Source organism: Apodemus sylvaticus, chromosome 2, assembly GCF_947179515.1.
Source record: "Apodemus sylvaticus chromosome 2, mApoSyl1.1, whole genome shotgun sequence".
NCBI lineage: Eukaryota > Metazoa > Chordata > Mammalia > Rodentia > Muridae > Apodemus > Apodemus sylvaticus.
In genome coordinates this window covers 169247256-169264505 of record NC_067473.1, presented here as the reverse complement: position 1 = coordinate 169264505, position 17250 = coordinate 169247256, and the positions used below count along the sequence as shown (strand labels likewise).

At 40.3% G+C, this 17250-nt stretch overlaps 1 pseudogene; it reads right to left on the bottom strand.

Moving 5' to 3' along the window:
- Nucleotides 1-487: 487 nt before the first annotated feature.
- Nucleotides 488-2095, bottom strand: LOC127678141 (mesoderm induction early response protein 1-like; annotated as a pseudogene).
- Nucleotides 2096-17250: the final 15155 nt, after the last annotated feature.

The window sequence follows — 17250 nt, the reverse complement described above, 5'->3', positions numbered from 1 at the left end:
AGGCAGTAAAGAATCTGGAAAAATACAGAAAGTATTTTTAAAGCCATTATAAAAATAAAGACATCATTAATGTCTACAAGTTTACACTAACAAAACTGACTTCATTTATTTTTAAACTTCGACATATAAACATTCTTCTAGCATATCTCTCAGGATTCTTTAGGGTTTCCTTAGTGATGAAGTTCAAATTTTATGGAGAGAAAAATGTCTGCTGTAGAGACATTTCTAGATAATAAATAAATTGATGTTTAGCAGAAATACAAATATTTCTTTCCTTTTTTATTAAGCATACTGAAAGATTACCTTTTAGTCAAATATAGTATTTGTTTTTCAAATGAGAAAGTGCAGTTAAGTTTTTGGATCATTCAAATTTAGTAATCTTTTTATATCCTTAAAGAAGGCTTCAAAATTTGAAGTAAAAAAACTTGCAAAAGTTAGAATTATGAGTCCCATTCTTTAAGTTAGGACTTTATTTAAATTTAAAGAGTTAACCAACTGCTTCAAGGAAATCAGCTTTGTAAAGGTCACCCCCAACCCTGAAAATTGTAGTCAAGCCAGACTTTACTACAGTGAAATCGGCCTGCGAGTTAGTCATTTGTGTTTTTTGTTCCTCAAATTTCCCATGTGAGACTGCTTCCTAGAAAAACTCAGAAGAGCCTGGATTTTCTTTCCCACTGCTGTTTATCCACCATTGTTTGGCAGGTCTCTCTTTTTTTTTTATCAATTTTTTTTCATCAAAATCATTTTCATTTCTTGCAGTTATATGGGCAAGTTTTGGGTCAGTGTTTAGGTTATTTGATTCATAACCATTAGTACCCATATCTGTTAGAAGTGGTTTCTTATCTTATGCATCTGTTGGTATATTATTGTGTAAGCCTTCAACTTTTCAGCTATTTGTTTAGTATTTCTCCTGGTCCAAAAGATCACTATTGCTGATAGTGCTATCTTCTTTCTCTGACTGGCTATTACTACTACTTGAGGCAGTTCGGGGAGGGGATAGTGCTTGGCTTGAAGGTGCATTTTCAATTTCATCCAAAAGTTGATCCATGTAATCCATTACACCAGGATGAAGATCATATTTCTATTTTCCAAACCTTGTTTGCTGATCAAATAAATCATAATACTCAGACTTTTTCCACATGAATTTTTCACCAACTAATCTTGTTCAGACTTTATTAGCTTGAATCAGTTAAAAATATTTTCCATATGCCTTCAGCACTTGCTCATATTTTCTACATTGTTCCTCTGTCCACACATATAATTCCTCTGGAGTAGCTTTGACATTAAATGCCAATCTTCTCAAGGCTTCTTCTGTATCAAAACTGCATTTAACCAATTCATATAAAGCCTGTGCACAGTCTTTTATATGAGATACTTCAGGAATTCCTTCTATACCTTTCTCCCTCCCTGTACTAGATGTATCCTTAAGAAAGACAATCATTGTATTTTCTGGTAAATATTCTGGATCCCAAGGATAGTCATTTTCACATACTTTTTCATTTTCATTGAATCTACAAATGCCAACTGGAATCTCAACTTGAAACAGGGATCCCACCATGATTTCCTTTTTTCAGTCATCTGAGGGAATATAACCTTCATCTTCTTCAGATTCTTCTTCTATTTCACTCTGGGTGTCAAAATATTTACATAAATATCTGTGGATTTCCTGAACATCTTGGGTAGCAACAGATTGTGAGAGACCTTCGTTGGAAGACTGAGTTTCATCCTCCTGACCACATGAAACCTTTATATACTCTTCTTTATATTCCCCACTACAGCCACTCTTATCATCATTACCAGCAGCAGCAGCATCTTCACATTTCTCCTCCTCCTGTTCCTCATCATCTTCAGGTAACTGAACTCTGCTGTCATAAACATAGAGGCTGAAAAGCTCATGGATTGGAATGTGACATTCAATTGTAAGATCCTCTATTTCAGAATGCAAGTTTGTCTCTCATTCCAAAATTTCTTCTTTTTCTAATGTTTGCTCATCATCAAAATCATCTACCTGCATGCAAGCTGATAGATCAAACTCATGGTTCTCTAATGTTGCTGAGCCTCTTGGTTTTCAAGACTCAACAGATGGCTCCACCATGTTGTCCATCCCAGCAGGTCTTATCACCACTGCTGGTTATAGCCAGTTCCCAGATGTTCACGTGGCCTGTAGGGATACTGCTGTCTTCTTCTCCTCTGCTGAGGGAACATCAAGTACTATATTGACTAGGTAGGGGGAGAGTGGTCAGCCTTATCTAGTTCCTTATTTTAGTGTGATTGCATTAATGTTCTCTCCACTTAGTTTGAGGTTCACTACTGGTTCAGGTTTTGTTTGTTTGTTGGTTTGTTTGTTTGTTTTGCTTTGTTTATGAATGGGTTTGAATTCCTGATCTTCCAAGCCTTTTATCATGAAGGGATGAATAATTTTGTCCAATGCTTTCTCAGAATCCAATGAGATGATCACTATTGCCCACAATTAGCTCAAGAGTTCCTGGTAATCAACAGCAAGTAATGGAAGGAAAGTCATTTTTCTCCAGGCATGAACCTTTGATAGATTTCCATTTTGAAATGTTCAGACCACAGCCAAAAATATCGGTATAATGCTAAATGGTCTCAGTGCATATTACATATATGTTAGTAAATATACTACTACTACTACTACTACTACTACTACTACTACTACTACTGCTACTATACAGATTTAAATAATAAAATGTAAGCATCTTCTGAACTAGGAACATTAATTTCAAATGAAACGTTTTAAAGAAATTCAAACAATGTCAGGGCAGTACAGACACAAAACAGCATTTAACAATTAGGCATTTTCGTGGTGTATTTAATCAATTGAAATAAAAAATATACAAATCTAAAAGAAATCTTCATTTACCTATAAATTCTAACTGTCCTAATGTGATACAATACATTTGATTATTATTGATTCTTTCTAAAATATATACTCTGTCTTCACCTATGTGCATTTGTGTTTGTAATCCTTGGGAGAATGGTATTTGTAAAAGAAACTTAGTTATATTTAACATACTTACTATTTAATCTCTAAAATGAATTTTTATGAAGTATAATCTCCATCAATTTTCCACTTTACAGGAGATATATCTAAGGAGAGTATAAATAAACTATCAATATTTTCTATTATTTTTGTCTTCAAGAGAATATGCTTAGTGTGGTACAAGCCTTGATTTCATCATAATATATAAGTACAGTCTTAGAAGTATATGCCACTATAAACCTCCCTTCTTTTTAACATGTACAATGTGTCAAAAGCCACAAACATGGTCCAATATTAACAGTATATTCTTCCTGTGTGTATTTATTTTTTTTAATTACTGGGATAAAATTTGCTGACCAAAAAAACTTAAGAGAGACTTTATTTTGGTTTAGAATTCTAGTAGGAGGGTTCACCATGGGAGAGTAACAGAGGGAATAGGGAACATTTAGAGAGCATATCCAAGTATGGCAAGGCCCCAGGTTAAAGGATGGGAACACACAGCCATCTCCAAAATTTGAACCCAGGATTGCCCTTGTGAAAATGAGCTACATGAACAAAGATTGGAGGAGAAAGAGAAAGGTCATCCAGAGAATACTTCACCTGGGGAATATCCCAAAGAAGACACCAAACCCAGACACTATTTCTGATGCCACGAAGTGCTTGCTGGCAGTTGCCTAACATACCTGTTTTTGAGAGGCTCTCTCTGTCTGAGCTGGAACAACACAGATGGTGATATGTGCAGCCACCCTTAAGATGAGCATAGGGACATCAAGAGAGGATATAAGGGAAGGGCTGAAAGACATGAAGGGTTGGCATTCCCATAGGGATAAAACAATAATAACAAACCAGACCCTTGGAATTTCTAGAGACTAAACTATCAACTCAAGAGGATCCATTGCTCCAACTGTTTAAGTAAGAGTGCATTATCTGGCATTATTGGAGGGAAGGCCTTTGGTCCTATTAAACCTTAATTATCCAATAGAATTGTAGGCTGTGAGGTGGCAGTGCATGGGGTGGATAAAGGAGTACTATCATTGCAGCATGGGGAGGACTGATGTGATTTGGATTTTGAGGAGGGGAAAAAAGATAGGGATAACATTTGAAATGTAAATAAATAAAATATTCAATTTTTTATCATAAATAGTAAGGAACTTTCCTTGAAGAACAGCTTCCATGAAATCCATCTGTAAGGCAATTTCTAAATTAATGATGAGGGGTGGAGTGCCCATTTTTGGTGGTGTAACCAATGGGCTGGAGGTCACAGGTTCTATAAGAAAGCAATCTTGGGGCGGCGGCGGCGGCAGCAGCAGTGCAGCAGTGGCTGGTCCAGCTGAAGGGCCATCAGCAGTGGAACTAAGGCGACACAGGGTCCAGTTAGGCCCTGCGCCCATGACCACTGACCTTCGCTGGCCAGCCGGGCGGCAAGCAGCTGCGGTTGTGCAGCGCCTTTGGAAGCCACTTCAGAACGTGGCCTCCCGCCAGTCAGGAGAGACTCACCTCCATCTTGATTTCGGACTCCAGAAATCAGACAGACTGAGGTACACAAACATAATCCGAGGCCAACACCGCAGGGGTCTGAGCCCGACGGGCGTTGGCCTGCACCCAGGCCCTGGGCTGTTCGGGTGGCCATCGGGGTGCCATCCCAGCCAGGAGGTTTTTTTGCCCTGACCAGCACACACGCCGCCATTTTGCCTACAGGACCCAGAGTGCTCGGGAGGGCAGAGAAGGCTAACAAGCATAGCCTGAGTCTAACAAAACGGGGGTCTAGGCCCCAAAAGGCACAGGCCTGACACCAAGAACTGGGTGGCTTGGTGGGCCATCTGTGTGTCAACCCGCCCAGGAGGTTGTTAGCACAGCAGACTCTCCCGGTGCTTTCGGGGAGCGCGGACGCGCACGCCGGCCATCCGGGTCACCTGGCAGACCCAATTAACAGTCATAGCCCTAGGGGAACTTTGCTCGGACCTTGGCCTCCCAGGCTTTTGCCTGGACTCAGGGCCTGGGCGACCAGGCTAACCTGTATGCACCAGCCCGGTTGGGGAATCGGCTGCCCAGCTGAGTGAGCAGAACAAAGGGGAGGTCACAGCAGCATACACCGTTGGCGCTCCCTGGGGGTGCACACGGGCTCCATCTGGTCCACAGACACAATCTGTGGCACGGCCTCAGGTGGAAGCCCTCAGCTCAACTCTCTCCGCTTCAGATCAGCCTGGGCGGCCGCACCACATCCCCAGGTCCCTTAAGAGGCTAGCGGGGGCTTCCGGGCGGCCAGCTGGGAGAAGTCGGTGTGCTCTGGTAAATCCTGTGGGCCCCAGCGGGAGGCTTCAGGGGCCTGCTTTGGGATCTGAACAGCCTGGACAGCAGCACCCTGTCTACAGGCAGTGCAGGGTATAAGCTGTGCACCAGAGGCCAACGGGGAAGGGGCAGCTTGCACTGGTGAGTCCAGCACTGACAAGACCAAGTAACACCAGTGAGAACTAGATGGCAAAAGGCAAACGCAGGAACGTCACTAACAGAAATCAAGGCAATATGGCACCATCTGAACCCAATTCTCCTCTACCAGCATGTCCTGGATACCCCATCACACCAGTAAAACAAGATTTGGATTTAAAATCACTGGTCATGATACTGGCACAGGAACACATGAAGAACATACTTAAAGAAATTCAGGAGAAAATGGATCAAAAGTTAGAAGCCCTTACTAGGGAAACACAAAAATCATTGAAAGAAATCCAAGAGAATATAAAAGCCAACAAGGAGGAAACGCAAAAATCACTCAAAGAAATACAGGAGAACTTTGATCAACAGGCTGAGGTCATGAAAGAGGAAACACAAACATCTCTTAAAGAATTACAGGAAAGCACAAACAAGCAAGTGAAGGAGCTAAGCAAAACCATCCAGGATCTAAAATCAGAAGTAGAAACAACTAAGAAAACTCAAAGGGAGACAACTATGGAGATAGAAAGCCTTGGGAAGAAATCAGGGGACAGAGATACAAATATCAACAACAGAATACAAGAGATAGAAGAAAGAATCTCAGATGCTGAAGATTCCATAGAAACCATGGACTCAACAGTTAAAGAAAATGCAAAATACAAAAAGCTTGTAACCCAAAATATCCAGGAAATCCAGGACACAATGAGAAGACCAAACCTAAGGATTATAGGCATAGATGAGAGTGAAGATTTACAACTTAAAGGACCAGCAAATATCTTCATTAAAATTATGGAAGAAAACTTCCCTAACCTAAAGAGAGAGATGCCCATGAATATACAAGAAGCCTACAGAACTCCAAACAGACTGGACCAGAACAGAAATACTTCCCGTCACATAATAATCAAAACACCAAATGTTCTAAACAAAGAAAGAATATTAAAGGCAGTAAGAGAAAAAGGCCAAGTAACATATAAAGGAAGACCTATCAGAATCACAGCAGACTTTTCACCTGAGACTATGAAGGCTAGAAGGTACTGGGCAGATCTCATGCAGACTCTAAGAGAACACAAATGCCAACCAAAACTACTATATCCAGCAAAACTCTCAATCACCATAGATGGAGAAACTAAGATATTTCACGACAAAACCAAGTTTACCCAATATCTATCCACAAACCCAGCCCTAAAAAGGATAATAGGAGGACAACACCAGTACAAGGAGGGAAACTTCACCCTGAAAAAAGCAAGATAGTAACCTTTCCTCAAACCCAAAAGAAGTTAAGCAATCAAATTTAAAAAATAACGTCAAAAATGATAGGAAGTAACAATCACTATTCCTTAATATCTCTTAACATCAATGGACTTAATGCCCCAATAAAAAGACACAGACTAACTGACTGGATACGTAAACAGGACCCTACATTTTGCTGCTTACAGGAAACACACCTCAGGGTCAAAGACAAACACTACCTTAGAGTAAAAGGTTGGAAGACAATTTTACAAGCAAATGGTCTCAGGAAACAAGCTGGAGTAGCCATTTCAATATCAGATAAAATTGACTTTCAGCCCAAAGTCATCAAAAGAGACTCTGAGGGACACTTCTTGCTGGTCAAAGGAAAAATACAACAAGAAGAACTCTCAATCCTGAACATCTACGCTCCAAATGCAAGGGCACCCTCTTTCATAAAAGAAAATTTATTAAAACTCAAAGCACACATCGCACCTAACACAATAATTGTGGGTGACTTCAACACAGCACTTTCCTCAATGGACCGATCAGGAAAACAGAAAATAAACAAGGACACAATGAAACTAAATGAAGCTTTGGACCAATTAGATTTAACAGATATATATAGAACATTCTATCCTAAAACAAAAGAATATACTTTTTTTTCAGCACCTCATGGTACCTTCTCCAAAATCGACCATATAATTGGTCACAAGACAGACCTCAACAAATATAAGAAGATTGAACTAATCCCATGCCTCCTATATGATCACTATGGAGTAAAAGTGGTCTTCAATAGCAACAGAAACAACAGAAAACCCACATACACGTGGAAATTGAACAATACTCTACTCAATGATACCTTGGTCAAGGAAGAAATAAAGAAAGAAATTAAAGACTTTTTAGAACACAATGAAAATGAAAACACAACATACCCAAATCTATGGGACACAATGAAAGCAGTGCTAAGAGGAAAACTCATAGCACTGTGTGCCTCCAAAAAGAAAACGGAGAGAGCATACATTACCAGCTTAATGACACACCTGAAAGCCCTAGAACAAAAAGAAGCTATTTCACCCAGGAGGAGTAGAAGGCAGGAAATCATCAAACTCAGTGCCGAAATCAATCAAGTAGAAACAAAGAGAACCATACAAAACATCAACAAAACCAGGAGCTGGTTCTTTGAGAAAATCAACAAGATAGATAAACCCTTAGCCAGACTGACCAAAGGGCACAGAGAAAGTATCCAAATTAACAAACTTAGAAATGAAAAGGGAGATATAACAATGGAAACTGAGGAAATCCAAAAAATCATCAGATCCTAATACAAGAGCCTGTACTCAACACAACTGGAGGATCTAGAGGAAATGGACAATTTCCTTGACAGATACCAAATACCAAAATTAAATCAGGACCAACTAGACCATCTAAACAGTCCCATAAAGCCTAAAGAAATAGCAGGAGTCATAGAAAGTCTTCCAACCAAAAAAAGCACAGGACCAGATGGTTTCAGTGCAGAATTCTACCAGACCTTCAAAGAAGAGTTAACACCAATACTCTTCAAACTATTTCACAAAATAGAAACAGAAGGAACACTACCCAATTCCTTCTACGAAGCCACAATTATGCTGATACCAAAGCCACACAAAGATCCAACAAAGAGAGAGAACTTCAGACCAATTTCCCTTATGAACATCGATGCAAAAATACTCAATAAAATTCTTGCCAACCGAATCCAAGAACACATCAAAACGATCATCCACCATGATCAAGTAGGCTTTATCCCGGGAATGCAGGGTTGGTTCAATATACGGAAATCCATCAATACAATCCACTACATAAACAAACTCAAAGAACAAAACCACATGGTCATTTCATTGGATGCTGAAAAAGCATTTGACAAAATTCAGCATCCTTTCATGCTTAAAGTCTTGGAGAGAACAGGAATTCAAGGCCCATACCTAAACATAGTAAAAGCAATATACAGCAAACCGGTAGCCAGCATCAAACTAAATGGAGAGAAACTTGAAGCAATCCCACTGAAATCAGGGACCAGAAAAGGCTGCCCCCTTTCTCCTTATCTTTTCAATATTGTACTTGAGGTACTAGCTCGGGCAATTCAAAAACATAAGGAGGTCAAAGGGATACAAATTGGAAAGGAAGAAGTCACACAATCATTATTTTCAGACGACATGATAGTCTACCTAAGTGACCCAAAAAAAACTCCACTAGAGAGCTCCTACAGCTGATAAACAACTTCAGCAAAGTGGCAGGTTATAAAATCAACTCAAGCAAATCAATGGCCTTCCTATACTCAAAGGATAATCAGGCTGAGAAAGAAATTAGGGAAATGACCCCCTTCACAATAGCCACAAACAGTATAATGTATCTTGGGGTGACTCTTACCAAACATGTGAAAGATCTGTATGACAAGAACTTCAAGACTCTGAAGAAGGAAATGGAAGAAGACCTCAAAAAATGGGAAAACCTCCCATGCTCATGGATCGGTAGAATCAATATAGTTAAAATGGCCATTTTGCCAAAAGCAATATACAGATTCAATGCAATACCCATCAAAATCCCAACTCAATTCTTCACAGAGTTAGAAAGAGCAATTATCAAATTCATCTGGAACAACAAAAAACCTAGGATAGCTAAAACTATTTTCAGCAACAAAAGAAAATCTGGGGGAATCAGTATCCCTGACCTCAAGCAATACTACAGAGCAATAGTGTTAAAAAAACTGCATGGTATTGGTACAGTGACAGGCAGGAGGATCAATGGAACAGGATTGAAGATCCAGAAATGAACCCACACACCTATGGCCACTTGATCCTCGACAAAGAGGCTGAAAACATCCAATGGAAAAAAAGATAGCCTTTTCAACAAATGGTGCTGGTTCAACTGGAGGTCAACATGCAGAAGAATGCGAATTGATCCATTCTTGTCTCCTTGTACTAAGCTCAAATCCAAATGGATCAAGGACCTCCACATAAAGCCAGACACTCTGAAGCTAATAGAAAAGAAACTGGGGAAGACCCTTGAGGACATCGGTACAGGGAGAAAGTTTCTGAACAGAACACCAATAGCGTATGCTCTAAGAGCAAGAATTGACAAATGGGACCGCATAAGGTTACAGAGTTTCTGTAAGGCAAAGGACACCATCAAGAGGACAGATCAGCAACCAACAAATTGGGAAAAGATCTTCACCAATCCTACATCAGATAGAGGGCTAATATCCAATATATATAAAGAACTCAAGAATTTAGACTCCAGAAAACTGAACAACCCTATTAAAAATGGGGTACAGAGTTAAAGAATTCTCACCTGAAGAACTTCGGATGGCGGAGAAGCATCTTAAAAAATGCTAAACTTCATTAGTCATTAGAGAAATGCAAATCAAAACAACCCTAAGATTTCATCTTACACCAGTCAGAATGGCTAAGATTAAAAATTCAGGAGACAGCAGGTGTTGGAGAGGGTGTGGAGAAAGACGAACACTCCTCCACTGCTGGTGGGGTTACAAATTGGTACAACCACTCTGGAAATCAGTCTGGCAGTTCCTCCGAAAACTGGGCACCTCACTTCCAGAAGATCCTGCTATACCTCTCCTGGGCATATATCCAGAGGATTCCCCACCATGTAATAAGGATACATGCTCTACTATGTTCATAGCAGCCCTTTTTATAATTGCCAGATGCTGGAAAGAACCCAGGTATCCCTCAACAGAAGAGTGGTTGCAAAAAATGTGGTATATCTACACAATGGAGTACTATTCAGCCATTAGAAACAATGAATTCAAGAAATTCCTAGGCAAATGGATGGAGCTAGAGAACATCATACTAAGTGAGGTAACCCAGACTCAAAAGGTGAATCATGGTATGCACTCACTAATAAGTGGTTATTAACCTAGAAATCTGGAATACCCAAAACATAATCCTCACATCAAATGAGATACAAGAAGAATGGGGGAGTGGCCCCTGTTTCTGGAAAGACTCAGTGAAACAGTATTCGGCAAAACCAGAACGGGGAAGTGGGAAGGGGTGTGAGGGAGGACAGGGGAAGAGAAGGGGGCTTACGGGACTTTAGGGGAGTGGGGGGGCTAGAAAAGGGGAAGTCATTTGAAATGTAAATAAATTATATCGAATAAAAAAAAATTAAAAAAAAAAAAAGAAAAAAGAAAGCAATCTTATCAAGCCTGGAGAAACAAGCAAGTTATTAACAACCTTCCATAGCTGCTGTATCAGCTACTTCTTCCTACTCTGCTTGAGTACCATTCCTAAATTCATTTGGTAATGAACAGCAATGTGAAAGTGTAAGATGAATAAGCCCTTTCCTCCCAAGTTTGCTTCCTAGTCATAAAGTTTTGTAGAGGAATAGAAACCCTAAGACACATCCCAAGTGTGCAGCATCCCTGGAAAGCCCTACAATCTAGCTTAGATGGGCTGCATCCACTTCAGTCCAGTCTACCTATTTCTAGAGCCTACCAACCTACTTCTTCTGCAACAGATGCCTGGCCATTTCTCTCTTTCTCTGTGGCACTGGTGTACAAGTTGACACATATACCTGCCTTAACACTCTTGCATTGGCATGTTGCTCATAACTGCATGTTGTTACACACCATATAAGGGACTCACCACACCCAAGCAGCGTTTTGCACAGACAGATAATTTATTAAGCTGGGAAAAATGGTTAGAGTGTTTGTGTACAGAGCCATATTGGGGCAGTCATGCACTTGGTCAGAGTTTGACTTTGGTCAAGGTTAACTTCTCCCAGATAGCCAGGTTCCTGCTCCACCTAGGGCCGAGTGCTCGAAGTAAAGGTTAAGTTCATTGTTCCTCCGGGTCTAGGAATTCCTGAATTAAGCAGGTGACCCACCCAGCTGCCGGAGCAGTCAAGACAAGGACCTCCAAGAGAAGCTAGACAAATTCCACCGGAACTCAGACTGGAGTCTGGGGGGAAGGGTTTGCCCAAACTGTTAAAAGGTCTGGCGCCATTAAAGTTTCTGGCTTTGATCAGTGAATATTGTCTTAGCCATACTTTTTTTCGCCCCTCTTCCCTATTTATCCCTCAGCTTCTGTTCCAGAAACCCACTTCGTAATAGCTGCAGGCAGCTATGGAACCCAACATGTTTGATTGCTGATTTGGGCAGAAGAACAGCAGTAAAAAACCTACAGTTTTAATTTCTAAGAACATAATCACTGAGGTTTATTTTAGAATGTGCTAGGATGTAGTGGTATATATTATTTGTGGATATTATTCAGATAATACAGAGTGTGCTTTTGACTGGTGGTCTCAAACACACTGATAACAAGGTCTTGTTAGTGACCCTCAGAAGAGATGGCCAAATAAAGAAATACACCTTCAGTTGTGGGACTAGCATTAGGAATGTAATATAACAGTTTTTGGCAAAGAATTGGGAGAAAGGCAAACCATGCTCTACATGATTAAGTTAGTCAGTGTCCCTTTCACCTATGCCTTGTAACATTTTCAAAATTTCCTTAGCATTTGCTAAGGATGAAATTTTGTTCTATTTTCATTGTCTAATAAAATTGACAGCCTGTATTTAAAAATGTGGCAGTAATTTTAAAAACACATTATGCTGTATAGACGAGGCAATAAAAAAGGGTGGAACACTTATGATTGGTACAATTTATCTGTCTTTTGAACATTGCAGGGGGAAATTCCAGGAAGAAACCATGAGAAAATGCTGATGACCTTAGAATATTTTCAGCGCTGAAATTGTGGATTGAAAGACATCCAGAAAGAAAGACAGTAATCAAAATTGAATGCTAAATATTTTATTAATATACTGAATCTCCAGTTGTGATCCCTCAGTCAGTGGAAGGCCTTTGTGAGGGAGTCAGCTTCTTACTCGATATCTGAAAAAGTAGAACAACTAATGTATTCAGAGTACAGAGAGAATATGACAGCTCAGTCTTAATATTTGATATTGGGTCTAGAACAATGTTATTACTCCATATTTAGTTTGGTAACTTTCTGACAACTAAAATATAGAGGAGTGTTTTTCCCCTGCTACCCATCAGGAGATAAATATGAATCATACCTGTCACAGAATTCTGGTTTACTGGGGTCCTTGGGGTCTGCCAAATTGGGGACCTTGTGGTGGGCCTTGTGGGTTTCCTGGCTGAGGGGATCTTTGCTGAGGGCCTCCTTGTGGTCGCTGGCCTTGAGCAAGTGCCTGCTGTGTATGTCCTTGTTGGAGATGTTCTTCAGATGACTCTTGCTCCTCACCTTCTTGTGGTGGTGGGCCTTGAGGAGGTTTCTGCTGTGGGCCCCCTTGTTGGGGTGGGCCTTGAGGAGGTTTCTGCTGTGGGCCCCCTTGTGAGGGTGGGCCTTGAGGAGGTTTCGGCTGTGGGCCTCCCTGTTGGGTTGGGCCTTGAGGAGGTTTCTGCTGTGGGCCTCCCTGTTGGGCTGGGCCTTGAGAAGGTTTCTTCTGTGGACCTCCCTGTTGGGGTGGACCTTGAGGAGGTTTCTGCTGTGGGCCTCCCTGTTGGGGTGGGCCTTGAGGAGGTTTCTGCTGTGGGCCTCCCTGTTGGGGTGGGCCTTGAGGAGGTTTCTGCTGTGGGACTCCTTGTTGGGGTTGTCCTTGCAGAGATCCCTCCTGCTGGCCTCCTTGTGAGGATGGACCTTGAGGAGGTCTCTGCTGTGGGCTTCCTTGTGGAGGTTGGCCTTGCTGGTTCCCATTTGCAGGTGGTCTTGGTTGGAATCCTGAAGGACGTGGCTTCTGGTTTTGGTTATGAATTTCTGAGTCATAAAAGCAAATAATAGATGAGTTTAGTTGTACTCAAGTTTGTTCTCCTTAATGTCAAAGACCTTTCCACATTCCTAGAGAGTAACATTTTATAGTTTAAACAAAAGATCCTGTTAAACAAAGGTCTTTGGATGACATAATGCAGATTATTCAGCACCAGTTTCCTCTGGACTAATTAAAAGAGGTTAATCAGTTCATATATAGAGGTTCTGTTACCCTTATAGTTTGGAAAAAATGTTCTTTCTGTGAATCCAGATCAAATCACTAAGTTTCATGGCAAAATTCAAGCAGCTTAATCCTAAGATTCGACTCATATTGAGAAATATTATCTATGGAAGAAGAGTCTAATAATCACAGACTACATAGTTCTCACTGAACAAATTCATCACAGGGTGTATTCGATGGGCTTAGTAGAGTTCTCTGAGTATAGAGTCACATAGAAAAGAGACATTAGCGCTTACCTGCTGAAATCAACTGAAATAGAGCCAACAAGTAGTTGCAAGAAGACATTCAGGTAATCTTGTTTCCACAGAAGTGTCAAATTATGGAACTTCATCTAAATTTTATCTCCTAGCAACCAATCCTCTGTTGTAGAAAAGGTGAATTTCTCTTATTGTCAGGAATCAGGAATTCAGACTTCTGGATTACTGTAATTTGTTGCCCACCCATTTGATGTACAATATTATGAACATTGGAAAATTTGGGCCTGAACCTCTGTGAAACCTACACTCTTTAATTAGTAAAAAGAGAAATTGCAATACAGTGTAGAGTTAGAAAACTTCCTCCTTACTAAAGACACATTAGGGGATTAAAGTCTTTTGGTATTTGCTTGATATTATTTGGAAGAGATTTGACAGATGGCCAGTGTATGGCAAAGCAAATGATAGACTCATGTGAGTTCACACATGCAACTACAATCCTAGAGTTGGCAAGTGACTTTACCTACAATTTGTCATTTCCTGAGGGAATTTAAAGCACTGTTAGGTATATAATCTGGTAGAATTAATTTTCAGCATCTCTTGTGACTATTTTGCTGAATGTCAAGGATGATGTTACACATAAAATTTTCTTTTGGTTGTCTCCATTTTAATTAGAATCTTGTTTCCTACAGTGATTAATACCTCTTTGTACCTGTCTATCTATCTATCTATCTATCTATCTATCTATCTATCTATCTATCTATCTATCTGCCTATCTATCTAGTTTTCTATCTCTGTGTAATTTAGAATATATATATCTCTTCCTAATTTCCTTTTTTCTACATTTCTGTTCTCAAATACAAGGCCCGAGGATAAGTACTTTAGTAAATGATGAAAAACACACTGATAATGTATTAGAATGTTGAAACAATGTGGAAAAATTTAAATTGTTAAGATGATAATATTTTTCTGTATAGTAGTTTGAGGTTGATCACATGAGTTGCCATCCTTCAAATGGCTCTTATATCTCTTTTCTCTGTAGTCTTCCCTTGATCAACAGAAAAGCAAGGCTACTGGCATATGTAGCTTAACTACAACAGTGCCTTCAAATCCAAGACTCTCTATTTTTAAAAATCAAAACACTGTGTGGTCTCATTCATCTATCATTACCTGTCTTGTGTTCCATCTCTCTCGTCCCCTGAAGTGTTGTCTTCTGTACTTTAAAAAGAGTCATAATATGCACACACATATTTGCATACCTTCACCAGGTTCCTGAGCAGAGCTCAGGGCCAGCAGGACCACTGTGAACAGGACCACCAGCATCTTGGTAGAGGTTCTGGAGTTCCTCCCAAGTCTGTGCTGAAAGAAGAAGACACTGCTTTTACAAGGAGGATCAGAAGAATGGCACCTTTGATTACCATACTATGCTATTTCATTATTTTCAAAGCACGAAATCTTGCATCCTTTATTCCAAACTGGGATTTTTGCCCATCAGGAAGAGGTAAGAAAAAGCTGCGAGTGTCCCTATTTTAATGGTACAATAAGAATAAATTAGAAGAAAACCCTGGTAAGAAACTATTCCAGATAGTGAAGATAAGGACTATCAATATATGAAATACTTTTTCTATTTGCTGATATTATCTCTGCATCACTGTGCATTTTGGTAGGAGTAGTATGTATACACATTTGTTTATATTATAAATAATGATTTTATTCCAAATAGAATATGGCCAATTTCTCTGATCACTATAGCTTAATACTCTCACTTGTTTGTTTCTTTATATATACTAGAGTTACCTAAGACTGATGAAGTTGAAGCTATTCATATAAAAATTTCAATTTTAAACAGACACTTGGAATCACTAACCTTCTAAGCCTCAATAACAGTGCCCACTAATCTCTTGATCTAGCCAAATAACAACAACATTGGCTAGTAAAACAAGAGACCTATTAAATTGCTACAGTCCCAGCAAAAGTGACCTCACAACACACATGGGATCTACCTGAGACTTGAACCTGTAATTCGGTGATGATTTGGTTGGACATTTTACATTTAATAAATCCATAGACAGTTCCACTTTTTAAACTGTTCTATTTAATTTGCTTATTGATAGAATTATAGAGGTGAGCATGGCAGCAACTTCCTTGATCCCCTCAAAAGGATAAATGTGGACAGTTTTGATAGTATTCTTTTTTATTTTCTTTTTTTTGAAGCAACTAATTTTTTATTAGATGCATACTTTATTTACATTTCCAATGTTGTCCCCTTTCCTGGTCACCCCCTACACAGAAAATCCTATATGTCACCTCCCCTTCCCCAATCAACCCTCACCCACTTACATGTCCTGGTATTCCTCTACACTATAGCATCAAGTCTTTCCAGGACCAAGGGCCTCTCCTTCCTTTGTTGTCTACCAAGACCATCCTCTGATACCTATATGTCTGGAGGCATGGGTAACTACATATGTATTCTTTTATTGATGGTTCTGTCCCTGGGAGCTCTAGGACTACTTGGTGACTCATATCAGTGTTCCTCTTGTAGTGCTTCAAACCCCTTCAGTTCCTTGGGTCCTTTCTCTAGCTTCTCAATTGGGGACACTGTACTCATTTCAATAGCTGGCTGAGAGTGTCCCCCTCTGTATTTGTCATGCACAAGGAGAGCCTCCTATGTGATAAGTATATCTGGCTCTGGTCAGTCAGCACTTGTGGGCATCGGCAATAGTGTCTTGTTTTCTATCTCTATATAGGATGGATCTGTGGGTGGGGTCGTCTCTGGATTGTCTTTCCCTCAGACTCTGCTCCACCTTTTGTCTCTATATCTCCTTCTGTGGGTATTGTTTCCCTTTCTTCAAAGAACCCAAGGATCCTTCCTTTGTTCTTCCTCGTTCTTGGGCATCATTTGATATGTGAAATGTGTTTGGGTTAAACTCTTGGGCTGTTATTCACTTATCAGTGAGTGCATGCCGTCTGTGTTATTTTGTGATTGGGTTACTGTAGTCTGCCAGCAGCTACATGTGAACCGGGTTACCTGTTAAGAGAATTTTGAGGTTACAGGGAAGGGGGAGGCGGAAGAGACATGAGTCAAGGCGATAATTCAGGTCAAGACTGATTTTAATATTTTTAAGGCAGGTTATATAGTATTTGGGGGATCGACTACCCTTCCCAGAAGTCGGTCACTTCAAAGGCGGGCCTGTGAATTCTCTTGGCTCCAGGTCTCAGCGGGTCGCCTGCCTTCAGACTGGCGAGTCAGGTGAAAACCGCCTTGGGGGCAGTGTCGGTAGTCAAGGTGAGGAGTCTTATTGTTCACAGGAACAAAGGCCGGAGGTAGCCATCGGAAGAGTTTGGCAGCTGCCAGCCAGCTTGGTTGTGGGGGGAGGAGACAATTCCCCCTTAATTAT